This window comes from Nicotiana sylvestris, chromosome 1 (genome assembly GCF_000393655.2).
Source record: "Nicotiana sylvestris chromosome 1, ASM39365v2, whole genome shotgun sequence".
Lineage (NCBI taxonomy): Eukaryota > Viridiplantae > Streptophyta > Magnoliopsida > Solanales > Solanaceae > Nicotiana > Nicotiana sylvestris.
The window spans coordinates 160,626,718-160,641,409 of NC_091057.1; positions in this window are offsets into that span (position 1 = coordinate 160,626,718).

Here is a 14,692-nt window from a genome sequence, read left to right on the forward strand (position 1 = left end):
TTCTCTGTTCCATTTAAGGTATTTTTCCTTCTTTCCTTTTATTCTATTTTGATGTTTTAAATGTCTGTTTATTTGTATAGTATTGTTATATTAATTTTTTAATTTTTGTCGATTGTTCTGTTCTTCTCCCTCGGACATTTTTTTTTGGTCGAATTTGTTTTTGTTCGTTGTTGTGAATAATCATAGGTTGTGTAATCGATTCGAATAAGTTTCGTCGATTAGTTAAGTTTTATTATAAATCCTTGTTCTTGTCAATGCCACTTGAATTGCCTGATTATCTATTTCTAATTAATTGCTGTTAATTGTTGTAGGCAATCGGTTAATTAGTTATCGTCGATTAATTCAGTTTTATTAGTAGTTTCGTCAAAGGGTTTGAGGTCGAATGTTGTATGTGCTGATCTGTAGGCACTTAGCTTCAAGGCATTGTCAATATGCTGATAATGATCCTGAATTCTTGTATAGGTTTGACTTAGAATCCCTGCATTCATGATTGATTTTGATTCAGTTTCAGTTTCAGTTTTAATGATTCTGTTGAGTTATGTGTTGTGATTTAAATTCAGTTCATTGGTTTCAAGTGGAACTAAACCTTAGTCATTCAGTTGTCAGGAGGATTGGTTATAGCTGTTAATCAGATTTAGTTTTAGATCATAGTTATCTTGAACAGATTTTAGAGTTAAAAGGTTTTAATACGGATGAATAGATTGTATTGGGATAGTAATATTAAAGGGGTTTCAGGGGTGATTTGGGAATGGAACAATTAGGGTAATTTTAGTGTTAGTGACTTGTTAGTGGGGTATTAAATGTCCTTAAATTAATAAGGTAATGGGGAACAAGAGGGATGTGGGCTGGAAATAAGGAAAATCTTTCCTTAGTGGGTTTTAAGTGGAAAAATGCAGATTTTTAGTGGGGAAGGGGGTCGGGTAGTTAAGTTAAAAATGAGGGGGCAGGTCTCGATATAAGGGAGGAGGATTAGGACTGAAAAAGGGGACTGATTTTTGGAGAGCTTGGGGAGTTGAAAAAGAATATCTACTGTTTTCATTGCCTCGCTTAGGATCTGAAATAGCTAGAACCTTTCTTCCTTTTACTTCTGCTCTATACTTGGAGTCGTTTATAGCTGCTGGTTATTTGTTGTTGTACTGTTGTTGCAACTGCTGTTTGTTACTACTCCTGCTGCTGATCCTCTTCTTGTATTGTCAATACCATGTACATGCTTCAAATTCCCTTGATGTAAGTTCAACCTTGGAGTGAAAAATGTAGTTTTATGCCAGAGTCGAGTTCATTTGGATACTTGTAGTTATAGTTCGTTAAATGTTGTACTTATTTAGTTTTTTTTAACTAGTTGTCTTGTTGACATGATATGGACTGCACAGATTTAAAGTAGGACTATTTATATTACATGAATAATAGACGACTGTATAATTAGGACTATTTATAAGTTGTTTGGGTTGCTTGATTCCGGGACTGTTTGGATTTTGGAATATGATTATGTAATAGTCATATTGGTTTAGTGTTGTTTTGTAGTATAATTTTGAAATAAGAAGCAAGTTGCAAACTGAAACAGGAAAGTGTTTTTCGAATTCATGCATTTTGCCTACACTAATAAAATTGAGCTGAAATCACCAAGTATGGGTTTAAATGTGGTTATTAATTAAGAGTGCATCCGTTATTCATATTTTGTTAAGAATTAAACTTGTATCTATGTATTCTCGTAAAATTCTTTTTTTATATATTTTATAATGCGTATATTTATGTAAGTTTTAGACAAATATTGCCATTAGTGAGTTTAGACAAGTTTTAGACAATATTTTGTAATGCGAAATCTTGTATCGTCGTAGTTTAGACAAGTAATATATTTTAGTTATAATAATAATGTTATGGTACACGTTTTCAATCTGATAGTAATAGACAATGGTCAATAGTTAACACGAGATTGGAAATTAATGGTAATGTTTTATTAAGCTAATAATTGCAACCATTGTTAATTAGTTAACTGATTAGGAAAGTTGTGCTTGGATTTGGAGATGAAAACCGGCTGTCCCACGGGTAGGCCTTGGAGGCCCGATGCGAATTAATTATAAGTTTTTTTCTTAAAAGGGAATTAGCTCTTAAAACAAATTAATTAGGACTTCTTTTTTACTTTAGAGACAATAAAAATAGCAAATTATAGTTGCTTTAGGCTTACTTTTTTAAAAAAAATAAAAAAGGAGACGAGCCTCGCCAAATAAAACGCATAAGCTGTGAGGCCCTCAATAAAGGAATATCATGAATACATAGAATTCGGGATGGGCCGTTTAGCAGATTTCACGGCCCTCCCCAAAGTAATAACGCGTTAGCTACTGTTAGGCACGTACTTTTAATAATTTACTTTCTTAAACTCGGGTGCACATTTATGTGACCCAAATCCAAATCTCAACGAAGTCAAAATGTGTCGCTAATCACGGGTACATTGATTGTGACGTGGTTCGAGATGCATTTCCATGACGTTGTAAATTCCTTTAAAAATAATGAATGAGACAAGCCTCGACAAACAAGAATACACAAACTGCGGGGCCCTCAACGGACACTTATTTCAAATGCTTAGATTTCGAGGCAGGCCGCATAGCGAACTTTACGGCTTTTCTCAAAATAACAACGCGTTAGTCTTTAGGCGCGTATTTAATAATGTTATCTTCCTAAACTCGGGTGCACATTTATGTGACCCAAATCCAAATCTCAACGAAGTTGGAACGTATCGAAAATTGCGGGTACATTTATGTGGCGCAATTCGAGATGCATTCTCACGACGTTGCAATTCTTTGAATAAATAATAACAAAGCGGTAAACAGTTAAAATTTGCACATAGGCTCATAATTGTATAAAAATCAGATAATTAAGCCGAATATGACAGTTGAGCGACTGTGCTAGAACCACGGAACTCGGGAATGCCTAACACCTTCTCCCGGGTTAATAGAGTTCCTTATCCGGATTGCTGGTGTGCAGACTTTTAAATAGAGTTAATCTTTTCCTCGATTCGGGATCCAACCGGTGACTTGGGACACCATAAATCTCCCATGTGGCGACTCTGAATTAAATAATAAATCTCGTTTCGATTGTCCTTTCATTGGAAAAACTCCATTTTTTATACCCTTCTCCGGGGTGTAGGTAAAAAAGGAGGTGTGACAGCTCTGGCGAGTCTGCTGGGGACAACACCAGAATCTCTGTTTCAGGGTTCAGAATTCGAGCTTAGATGAAGTGTTATATTTGGCTTTATTTATCATCTGATTTTATTACATGTTTTGTCCTAATGTGCTAAAATGTTGCTTTTACCGCTTTGATATTATCTGAACTGTATATATAAACTGCTACGAAATCCCTCTCTTCTTTCCCTTGAGGAGTGCACGCAAGTCGTGACTTCTTTCTGTTAGCGTCATATCCCAAAATAGAACAAGGATTCGGAGGAGTTGCAAAACCGGATGATCTTTTGGTTACCGGTACGCAGTTCCCATCCTCGGCTCGAGTTGTCCGCTTGGGTAAGCCAGGTCTAGAACAAACACCCAGGATAAACCTAGTATAACAAAACCTCATGCCGGATCCCTAGTAGGAACGCTTATTTGCATCATGTGCACTTGATTTAGGGGACTCAACACAGGCGTTGGGTCCGTCTAGGACAAGCGACCTGAAATGAAAAAGACCATCCTGTTGCATCTTGTTTGTTTTACGCATTTATTTGCTGCAGACTTGCATGCTGACCGGCTTCTGGAAATACTGAAATATTGGGGGAAAAAAAGAAAAGAAAAGAAAAGAAAAATAGCAGTGTAGAAAGATAATTCTGAGTTACTGGCGAACTCTGCCAAAATTTTGTGAAAAAGAAAAAAAATGTTTTTTTAGTTAAATTTATTTAAACAAGTCTTGTTGGCAGAATTAGTTTATTGTCGTAGCCCGAACTACGCCGGTTTGATTCTCACAAGATGTGAGATACGTAGGCAACTCTCATCGGGTCCAACCTCCCCTTTTGCAAAAATAGCCAAAAAATGTCAAAAATTTTAATTTTTCGTCATAAATAAGTCGGGTGATTCCATTCTTGTAAAAATAGTTGAATGTCCCTAGAAAGACGTCGGAAGGCTGTTTTTGCGAGAACAACCACTTTTGGCCATTTTTAAGGTTTTGTCCGGTTGGTAAAACACAACCTTTAAATCTTCTTCGAAGTGCTGAAAGGTCGTATTGACAAGACCAGAGTTTTAAATGTGTGCCAATTCTTCCTTTGAGTCCAATGAGTCTTAATCACCCCAAACAAACATGCAGAATGAACACGGGTCCAAGTTTGCCGGTAACAGTTAGGAGCAAGATCCTTTTGGAATTGCGCTTGTGGTGGGAGGATTTGGAAAAGTTAGAGCGAGATAAGATCAAATCACATCTGGGAGGCCTCACCAGTTTGTTGAATGTCAGACCTAGATGTGACATCATAAAAGCTTTGGTTACATTTTGGGACCCGGCCCACAACGTATTCCACTTCTCCGATTTTGAACTCACCCCAACCTTAGAAGAGGTAGCAGGTTATATGGACATTACTGAGGGGCTAAGGCACAAATATCTGATTGCTCCAAGAGCCGTCAATTCGCACAAGTTCATGGATCTGCTGAAGATAAGCAAGGGAGTCCCGTACTCTGAATTGGATAGGGGTTTTTCTACTCTGCAGTTCATATACTAGAGGTATGGGCATATAGGAAGGTTCGACGATCTGGAAAGCAGGGTTTGCAGCAGAGGGAATCGGACAAAATGGGATGAACATAGGCGGTTCGCCTTCATGGTAGAGTTCTTGGGCATTGTGATGTTTCCTCGGAAAGACAGAAAAAATATTGATTTGAAGGTGGCTGGAGTCGTCAAGGTCCTAATTGCCAACAATAAAAGCACGCTTGCCCCTATGATAGTGTCCGAGATATACCGAGCTCTCACGGCCTGTAAAGCCGGGGCAGATTTTTTCGAAGGATGCAATTTGTTATTGCAAATGTGGATGATCGATCACTTGTGCCATCATCCTCAGTATATAAGATATAGATCTACAAACGAAGGTTGCATTGAAGGATATAACACGAGGGTTTCAGCGTTCAAATTGCCAGAAGGGTATGAAGACTGGGTATCTTGCCTTCGCTCCATCACTGTAGCACAAATAGGGTGGATATTAGGTTGGCTTCCTGTTGAAGAAATTGTGTACATGCCCGCCACGGGTCCTTACTTCCTCTTAATGGGACTCCGAAGCATTCAGCCTTATGCGCCTTACCGGGTGATGAGACAGTTAGGGAGGTGTCAGGTGGTACACCCAGATGAAGATCTCAGTGTTTATGCAATCGAGGTTAGCACCAACGGCCAATTTCATGAAGAAATCGTTCGTTCTATATGGAATGAATGTCGGTATTTAACGGTAAACACTCGAGTGCGCGACCTATCCAGAGGCGAAGTCTCACCTGCTTATGTAGCCTGGTACAGGAAGAGAGACGTTGTAAGGGACGAGCCAGAATGGCCAACCAAAAAACCTCACATTCAAGAGTTCGTTGAGGCGTCACAAGAACCGTGGGACTGGTTGGCCAAAGAGCGTGAATACCGGGCCGAAGTAGGCAAGCTGAAACAATAGATCAAGGATCTGAAATTTGAGAACAAGGTGCAAGTTGCTGCCGATGAATGAGAGAAGAACAAGTTAGCCCAAGTAAATGAGGCTCTCAAGGCTCAGATCCGACAAATGAGGATAGATGCTGACAATCAGCAAAGGAGTCGGTCGGATGAAAGATTGATTAACGGACTAAAGAAGGAAATCGGTGAGTGCCGGGATGATTTGAAGAAATCTGAGGGTACCATAGCACAACTCCAGGTACAATGGGCAAAGAGAACGAAAGAGCGCACACAGTACCTACAGCAGGCAAGGAAAGATTATGAAAAGACCATTGTCAGTCTAAAAGGGAAAATGACCACCCTCAAGGACAAGGCAGCTAAGCAAGCTGAAGCTTATGAAATCAAAAATGGACACTGTTACGATTTACTGGCTCGAATGGAAGATGAAATACGGCAGTGGCAAAGGCAGCATCTCCAGAATTCTCAGGTTTTGGGGGGCTGTAGTGATCAGATAAGGTGTCTGCTCATAGAAAAAGGTTGAACCAGGAACAAGATTGGGACTATTGCCCATGCCATCATTAGGAGATGCCGAATGTGTGAAGACATGACCCGCACTACCTTCTTGTTATCAGTAACGATTTTTGTCAAGCGGACAATGTACGAACTGGAGCAACTTGAAAGGGATCTCGCACTTAAGCCCGCGGCAAGGCCGAACGATGCCTCACGGGCACCAACTTTGGAGCTTTAATGTATTTATAGTTCGAGTCAGTGTTTTTGTTTTTAGAGTTTGTTGTCTGTATGTATATTCTCTTTTGCATCAGAATGTGTCAGTAGTTTTTTTAGTCCGTAATTGGTTTTACTTCAGGTTTGTTCTCCTTTCCAAAAAATGTTTAGTTTGTATTATAATGTTTCAGTAAAGAAAATGGAAAATCCCCAAAATTTGCTTTCGCATTTATGTGTCAGAACTACGCATGGTCTGATTCATGTGGGGACATGATACGTAGACTATCCACATAAGATTCGACCACCACTAAAAAAGGAAAGTTTGGAGGCACTTAAAAGAAGTCGGAATGACGCATGCAGTCAGAACAAAGACATGATAGAAATGGTTAAACTGCTTAGGAACATTACATCCCCAACGTGAAATTGCAATATGTGTTAAACTCTAACACTAACAAGTTTGTTGTTGATCCAGAGATTTCGAAACGGTTAGCTCGTTAGAACGTTCTGGCAGATTACCATTACTACACAAGATCTAGAGGGCCCATTCCAAAAAGCATGGCTGGTTCGGACAAAAGTGTTGAGGAGGAAAAGACGGAGATGCAAATAATGAAGGAGGAAGTGGACAGGTTGAGACAAGAGATAGCTGGGATGCACCTAGCATGGGCTAGGGGACAAACATCACCAATACCTCCCCCTACTCCTACCCTCTCATCGGCTCGGACTCCGGAACACCCTCCCACTGGTCCATCAACGAGCTTCCCCATTGCCCAATACTATCAGGGGAAACTTCCTATAATCCCCAAGCTCCACCACCCAAACAAAACCCTCCTCCACCAACTGTTCCTATTTTCGTGGCACCTCCACTTGCCACATTGCAAAAATCATCTGATGAACCAGTGTTTCAGGTTCACGACAACCAATACTATCCTCCCGAACTCACCTTCAAAACACCCGAGCCATACACTTACACCCCTCACCTTCAGCTCCCGACGGAAACTGAGAGGCCGGCTAAGAATCCGGAGCAGGACGAAGTTCTTCGTAAAGTGAAAATCCTGGAGCAGTCTTTCAGGAATATGCATGGATTGGGCAGCCAAGTTAGTGTGGCCTATAAAGATCTGTGTCCCTTCCCCGATGTTCAATTGACGGCAGGTTTTAAGATGCCAAAGTTTGATCTATATGAGGGACATGGTGATCCCATGGCACATCTACGAGGTTTCTGCAATAAGATGAGAGGGCCAGGTGGAAAGGATGAGCTGCTGATAGCTTATTTTGGTCAAAGTTTAAGCGGGTCCGTACTGGAATAGTACACAAGGCAGGATCCTAGCAGGTGGTATACCTAGGACGATCTAGCACAAACATTTGCAGGTCACTTCCAGTATAATCTTGAGATCGTCCCTGACCGTCTCACACTATTGAAACTTGAGAAAAAGCCTGGAGAGAGCTTCAGAGAATTCGAATTCCGTTGGAGAGAACAAGCAGCAAGAGTCGATCCACCAATGAGGGAAGGTGAAATGGTGGACTACTTCTTACAAACTTTGGAGCCAACTTACTTTGGTCACCTGATGACGTCAGTTGATAAATCTTTCAACGAAGTAGTAAAAATGGGCGGTATGGTTGAAGAGGGACTCAGGTCCAACAAGATAATGAGCTATTCAGCAATCAAGGCCACAAGTCCGGCTATCAAAGCGGCACGGGAGGTGCGCTCGGGAAAAAGAAGAGAGAGGATGTCGCAACAGTCAAAGCAGGTACTTGGTCCAGATCCAGAGGTCCTTCCCCTCACTACCAACCCAGACCCTGTCACCCAAATTACCCACATACTCTATACGACCCTCCACAGCCCTATTATCCACCATAAGAGCCACATTTCTTTGTCCATCACGCCCAAACTTACACCCAGTCTCCGGCTCTCCCACAATGGCGTGCACCGTTTCCCCAGAATACATATCCACCTCCACAAAACACATACCCACCTCCGCAAAGCACATATCCACCACCAAGGGCCTACAGGAATCCTTCAGGGCCAGGCTTCCGCGGAAATCAGGCTTTCAGGAATGAAAGGGTGCACAGGAAGAGAACATTCACTCTGCTGGGAGAGACCTATACTACTCTGTTCCACAAATTGAGGCAATTAGGCCTATTGAGTCCTGTTGAGCCCAAATTCCCAAATCCCATTCCCAAAAATCTGGACCACTCGGTAAGCTGTGAATATTGTTCGGGGACTCCCGGGCATGATACTGAGAAGTGTTGGAAGTTGAAGACTGCCGTACAAGATCTTATTGACACAAATAGGATCGAGGTTCATGCACTAGAGGAACCCAACATCAATGAGAACCCGTTGCCGGTGCACCTTGAGGCCCACATGATCGAACTAGTGCACGAAGGAGGGGTGCTCAAGAAACCCTCACAAATGGTAATGATGATTCGTGCCAGTCCAAACGAAATGCCGACCAGTGGAAAGGCAGTGGTACAGTTGGGAACGGTAGATGACAAGCCAGTTGTGGTAATGGTGAAAGGTTCGTCTGTTGTTGCGAAGAAACCAGAGCCGGTCAAGGTAGTGCTGCAGGGAGTACCAAGCACACCAGTGTTGGTTGTGAAGGGGGCCTGTGTAGAACCAATTGTTATCATGCCAGTAATGCAGTTGCCGATAACAAGTGAAAAAGTTGTGCCCTGGAGCTACAGTCAAGTGACAGTGATGCATAAGGGGAAGGAGGTTGTGGAAGAAGTATGCGAGGCACAGGGGTTAACTCGTTCGTGAAGGTGTTTTGTTCACGCATAATTGAGAAGTGCCAATCCTATAACAATAAAGAAGCCAGTGACGGAGGAAGAAGCAGAGGAGTTTTTGAAGAAGATGAAGGCACAAGACTACTCCATTGTAGAGCTGTTGAGGAAGACCCGGCCCAGATTTCGTTGCTATCTTTGTTGATCCATTCAAGCGATCATTGTCGGGCATTAATGAAGATTCTGAACGAAACCCATGTTTCGGACAAGCTCTTAGTGAACCATTTGGAGAAAATAGTGCACAAAATCTTCGAGGTAAATCGAGTGACATTTTTTGACGATGAGTTGCCAGTATAGGGTAAAGAACACAACAAAGCACTCTATTTGACTGCGAAATGCGAAGACTCGGTGGTCACTCAAGTATTGATTGATAATGGGTCCAGTGTCAATATCTGTCCTTTGGCCACTCTGAACAAACTGAAAGTTGATGATGATAGGATTCACAAGAACAATGTCTACATCTGAGGTTTTGATGGGGGTGGTACTGACACAGTGGGTGATATCATACTGGAATTGACAATTGGTCCGGTCGAGTTCACCATGGAATTTCAAGTGATAGACGTGGCGGTGTCGTATAATCTTCTATTGGGGCGACCCTGGATCCACGCAGCCAAAGCAGTGCCTTCTACACTACATCAGATGGTCAAATTTGAATGGGATAGACAAGAGATTGTGGTACACGGGGATGACGATACATGCGCCATTAGTGATGTCATTGTGCCCTTCATAGAAACTGACGATAACAAGGGCCCATGGGTTTATCAGGTTTTTGACGCAGTCTCAATAGACAAAATTCCTGAGGGTGGGGGCCTTCCACTTCCCAGAATCGTAGCTGCGACCTTCATGATAGCCTCGGAAATGTTAAACAGCGGGTTTGTACCAGGAAAAGGTTTGGGGGTTGATCTGCAGGGTATTGTCCAGCCAGTTTCTTTGCCCAAGAATCTGGATACTTTTGGACTAGGATTCAAGCCTACCGCAGCGGATGTGAGACAGGCCCGCAAGTTGAAGAAAAGAGCCTGGGTCCTTCCTAAGCCAATCCCGCACCTATCCAGATCATTTGTCAGAGCAGGTTTCAGAAATTTGTCGGTCCCAAAAATTCTCGGACAACTGATCGGGCCAGATGGAGATTTGAATGAGGGTTTTGAAAGGCTGTTCACTGATGTCAACATGATAGAAGTTGGAGAAGGTTCCAATAAGGCAGACATACAGTTTGTGGGGCCTAGGGCCAATGTCAACAATTGGACAGCTACTCCTCTTCCTACCCAGAGGGAGTCTTGGTAGTAGGCTCTGAATTTTTCTTTCTTGTTTTCTGGATTATTCCAGAGTTGTAATCCAGTTTTTGTTTTATTTTTGTATTCGGCAAAAGTGTGAAACTCTATTATCTCGCAGTTTAATAAAGTGAAAGTTTTCTATCTTTATTTTTGTTTTAATTCTGTTTTCTTCTTTTCTCTTTCTGAACAGTTCTTTTCATACTGGTTCTAATGACATGGCATGCACAACGGATCTTCAACCTAGTCTAAAAATCAATCTGATTCCGAACTAATTGTACAAGAGGTCGATTATGATGATGAATCGGAATACGATGAGGATGAAGCCTTTGAAGAGGTAAACAAAGAATTAAGCCAGTTCGAAGAAAAACCCAAGCCCAACTTAAATGACACAGAAGCCATCAATTTAGGGGATGCAGACGATATCAGGGAAACTAAAATAAGCATTCACATTGAACCAAATATCAGGGAAGAACTAATCAAAGCACTCATTGAATTCAAAGACATTTTTGCATGGTCGTACGATGACATGTCGGGATTAAACACTGATTTAGTGGTTCATAAATTGCCCACTGACCCGACATGCCCTCCCGTCAAGCAGAAATTGAGGAAGTTCAAGATAGATATGAGTGTGAAGATTAAAGAAGAAGTAACCAAGCAGCTGCAGGCAAAGGTTATTCGGGTCACTCGATATCCTAATTGGTTGGTTAATGTGGTGCCAGTGCCGAAGAAAGATGGGAAGATCAGAGTGTGTGTCGATTACCGCAATTTGAACAGGGCAAGCCTAAAGGATAACTTTCCGTTACCCAACATCCATATCTTGATCGATAACTGTGCTGGACATGAGATCGGGTCTTTTGTAGATTGCTATGTGGGGTATCATCAGATTCTGATGGGTGAATAAAACGCGGAAAAGACGGCTTTCATTACGCCGTGGGGGAATTATTGCTACCGGGTAATTCCATTTGGTTTGAAGAACGCTGGTGCAATGTACATGAGAGCAATAACTACTGTGTTTCATGATATGATACACAAAGAGATTGAGGTATACTTGGACGATGTGATCATAAAGTTCAAGCATCAGGAGGACCACGTAGCAGACCTAAGGAAGTTTTTCCAAAGACTTCAAAGGTACAATATTAAGCTCAACCCAGCCAAATGTGCATTTGGTGTTCCATCTGGAAAGCTGTTGGGATTCATCGTCAGTCGGTGAGGCATTGAGTTGGACCCGTCAAAGATCAAAGTCATCCAAGATTTGCCACCGCCGAAGAACAAGACAGAAGTAATGAGTCTGTTGGGAAGGTTGAATTATATCAGCAGGTTTATTGCTCAACTCACAACAACTTGTGAACCCATTTTTCGGCTACTGAAGAAATATACTACGGTAGAATGGACGGCAGAATGTCAGGAAGCATTTGACCAAATCAAAGGATATTTATCAAATCCACCTGTGTTGGTTCCACCTGAGCCGGAAAGACCGTTAATTCTTTATCTAACGGTCCTGGAGAATTCGTTTGGCTGCGTACTGGGACAACACGACATTATAGGAAGAAATGAGCAAGCCATCTATTATCTCGGCAAGAAGTTTACAGGCTATGAGGTTAAGTGCACTCAACTTGAGAAGACATGTTGCGCCCTAACTTGGGTGGCACAGAAGTTGAAGCATTATCTGTCGTCATATACTACTTATCTCATTTCACGTTTGGATCCACTAAAGTATATTTTCCAGAAGTCTATGCCCACAGGGAGGTTAGTGAAATTGCAAATATTACTCACGGAGTTCGACATCGTCTATGTGGCGAGGACGGCCATAAAAGCCCAAGCACTGGCAGATCACTTGGCTGAGAATCATGTTGATGAAGAATACGAGCGATTGAGGACGTATTTTCCTGATGAAGAAGTGATGCACATAGATGAGTTGGAATTATCTGAGGAACCATGTTGGAATCTCTTCTTTGATGGAGCCGCAAATGCGAAAGGAGTTGGAATAGGAGCGGTACTTATTTCTGAAACAAGACATCATTATCCTGTTACGGCACAACTACGTTTCTATTGTACCAATAACATGGCTGAATATGAGGCATGCATTTTGGGCTTACGGTTAGCTGCTGACATGGATGTCCAGGACGTTTTGGTCATGGGAGACTCGGACCTCCTGGTGCATCAAATCCAGGGTGAATGGGAAACACGGGATTTGAAGCTCATACCATATCGACAATGTTTGCATGATCTGAGCAGACGATTTCGATCAGTGGAGTTCAGACACATCCCAAGAGTTGACAATGAGGTTGTCGATGCTTTGGCCACTTTAGCATCAATGTTGCACCACCCAGACAAAATTCATGTTGACTCGTTGTATATCCAGGTTCGTGATCAGCATGCTTATTGCAACATGATAGAGGAAGAAATGGATGGCGAGCCATGGTTCTATGATGTTAAGGAATACCTCAAGATGGGGATATACCCGGAGCAGGCCACTGGAGATCAAAAGAGAACCATTCGGCGATTGGCCAATGGATTTTTCCTCAATGAAGGAGTGTTGTACAAAAGAACCCCATATTTGGAATTGCTGAGATGTATAAATGCTAGTCAAGCCATGACAGTTATGACAGAGGTACATGCTGGAGTTTGTGGGCCACATATGAGTGGATATGTGTTGGCGAAGAAGATTCTCTGAGCAGGGTACTATTGGCTCACTATGGAGCGTGATTGTATCAATTTCGTGCGAAAATGCCATCAGTGTCAGATACACGGAGATTTGATTCATTCTCCGCCGACAGAATTGCATACAATATCAGAACCATGGCCATTTGTTTCCTGGGGCATGGATGTCATTGGACCTATTGAGCCGGCAGCTACCAACGGTCATAGGTTCATTCTGGTGACCATCGATTATTTCACTCAGTGGGTTGAAGCTAAAACTTTCAAGTCTGTAACCAAGAAGGCAGTGGTAGATTTTGTTCATTCCCATATCATCTGTAGATTTGGGATCCCAAAAGTGATCATCACGGACAATGGTTCTAATCTTAACAGCGGTTTGATGAAAGAAGTATGTCAGCAGTTCAAGATTACACACTGCAATTCCACCCCATATCGTCCCAAGGCGAATGGAGCAGTTGAAGCGGCCAACAAAAACATAAAGAAGATACTTCGAAAAATGGTAGAAGGTTCGAGTAATGGCATGAACAATTACCATTTGCATTGTTGGGTTATCGCACTACTGTCCGTACTTCGGTAGGGGAAACTCCTTATTTGTTGGTATATGGAACGGAAGTAGTAATACCGGCGGAAGTTGAAATTCCATCCCTTCGGATTGTCGCTGAAGCTGAGATTGATGATGACGAGTGGGTCAAACCCCGTTTGGAGCAGTTGAAGTTGATTGATGAAAAGAGATTGGCAGCTGTGTGTCATGGCCAGTTATATCAAAAGAGAATGGCAAGAGCATACAACAAAAAGGTGTGTCCCCGGAAGTTTGAAGTGGGCCAGCAAGTGCTGAAACGCATTCTCCCACATCAGGCTGAGGCAAAGGGCAAGTTCGCCCCGAATTGGCAAGGGTTATTCACTGTAACCAGAGTGTTGTCCAATGGCGCTTTATGTTTAACAGATATCGAAGGGAAATGCACCGACATGGCTATCAATTCTGACGCAGTTAAGAGATATTATGTATGATTTCTTTTAATTGTAATTGTTGTTTGTTTGTACTTGGCATTTATTGGAGAATGAAATGACGGAGTTAATTCTTTCTTCTATCCAAACACTTTAACCTTTGCTTCCCTTTTTGAGCCTTATTTATTCTTTCATACCTCTCTTTTGGAATCAATAATGAAAATAAAGGAAAAAGAGAAGAGAAAAATAATGGTAATAAAGACAAAAGAAAAGTCACAAGAAAAACAAAGGAATTGGGAACTACGTTTGACCTGATTCCTCAAAGAAGGATACGTAGGCGCCTCACAGCTCAGTCATAGTGTAACAAAAAATAAAAATCCCCAAGCAAGAAAACTGGGGCAGAAGTTGTGTTTATAATTTTGGGGAAAAAAAGTTGATTCCAAGGGTTGTAATGTTTTACCCATCAAAATTATTTTGAACCTTTTACCCTTTTTCTTTTACCCATACACAAAAACCCATATTGATGTCCAAAAAAGACCTCCCGATCAGTATCCGAGAATTGCCAAGTCACGCAAACGGATGTCGGGAATAACACTCTGATCCCCAACAGAGAAGAGGATCATAAGCTGGAAGTGAATTGATAGCCGAAAAGAATCCCCAGCAGAGAGAGTCATATCGGCAGCACTCCAATCCCCAGCTGAAAAAATAAAATAAAATGAGAGAGTCTTATCGGT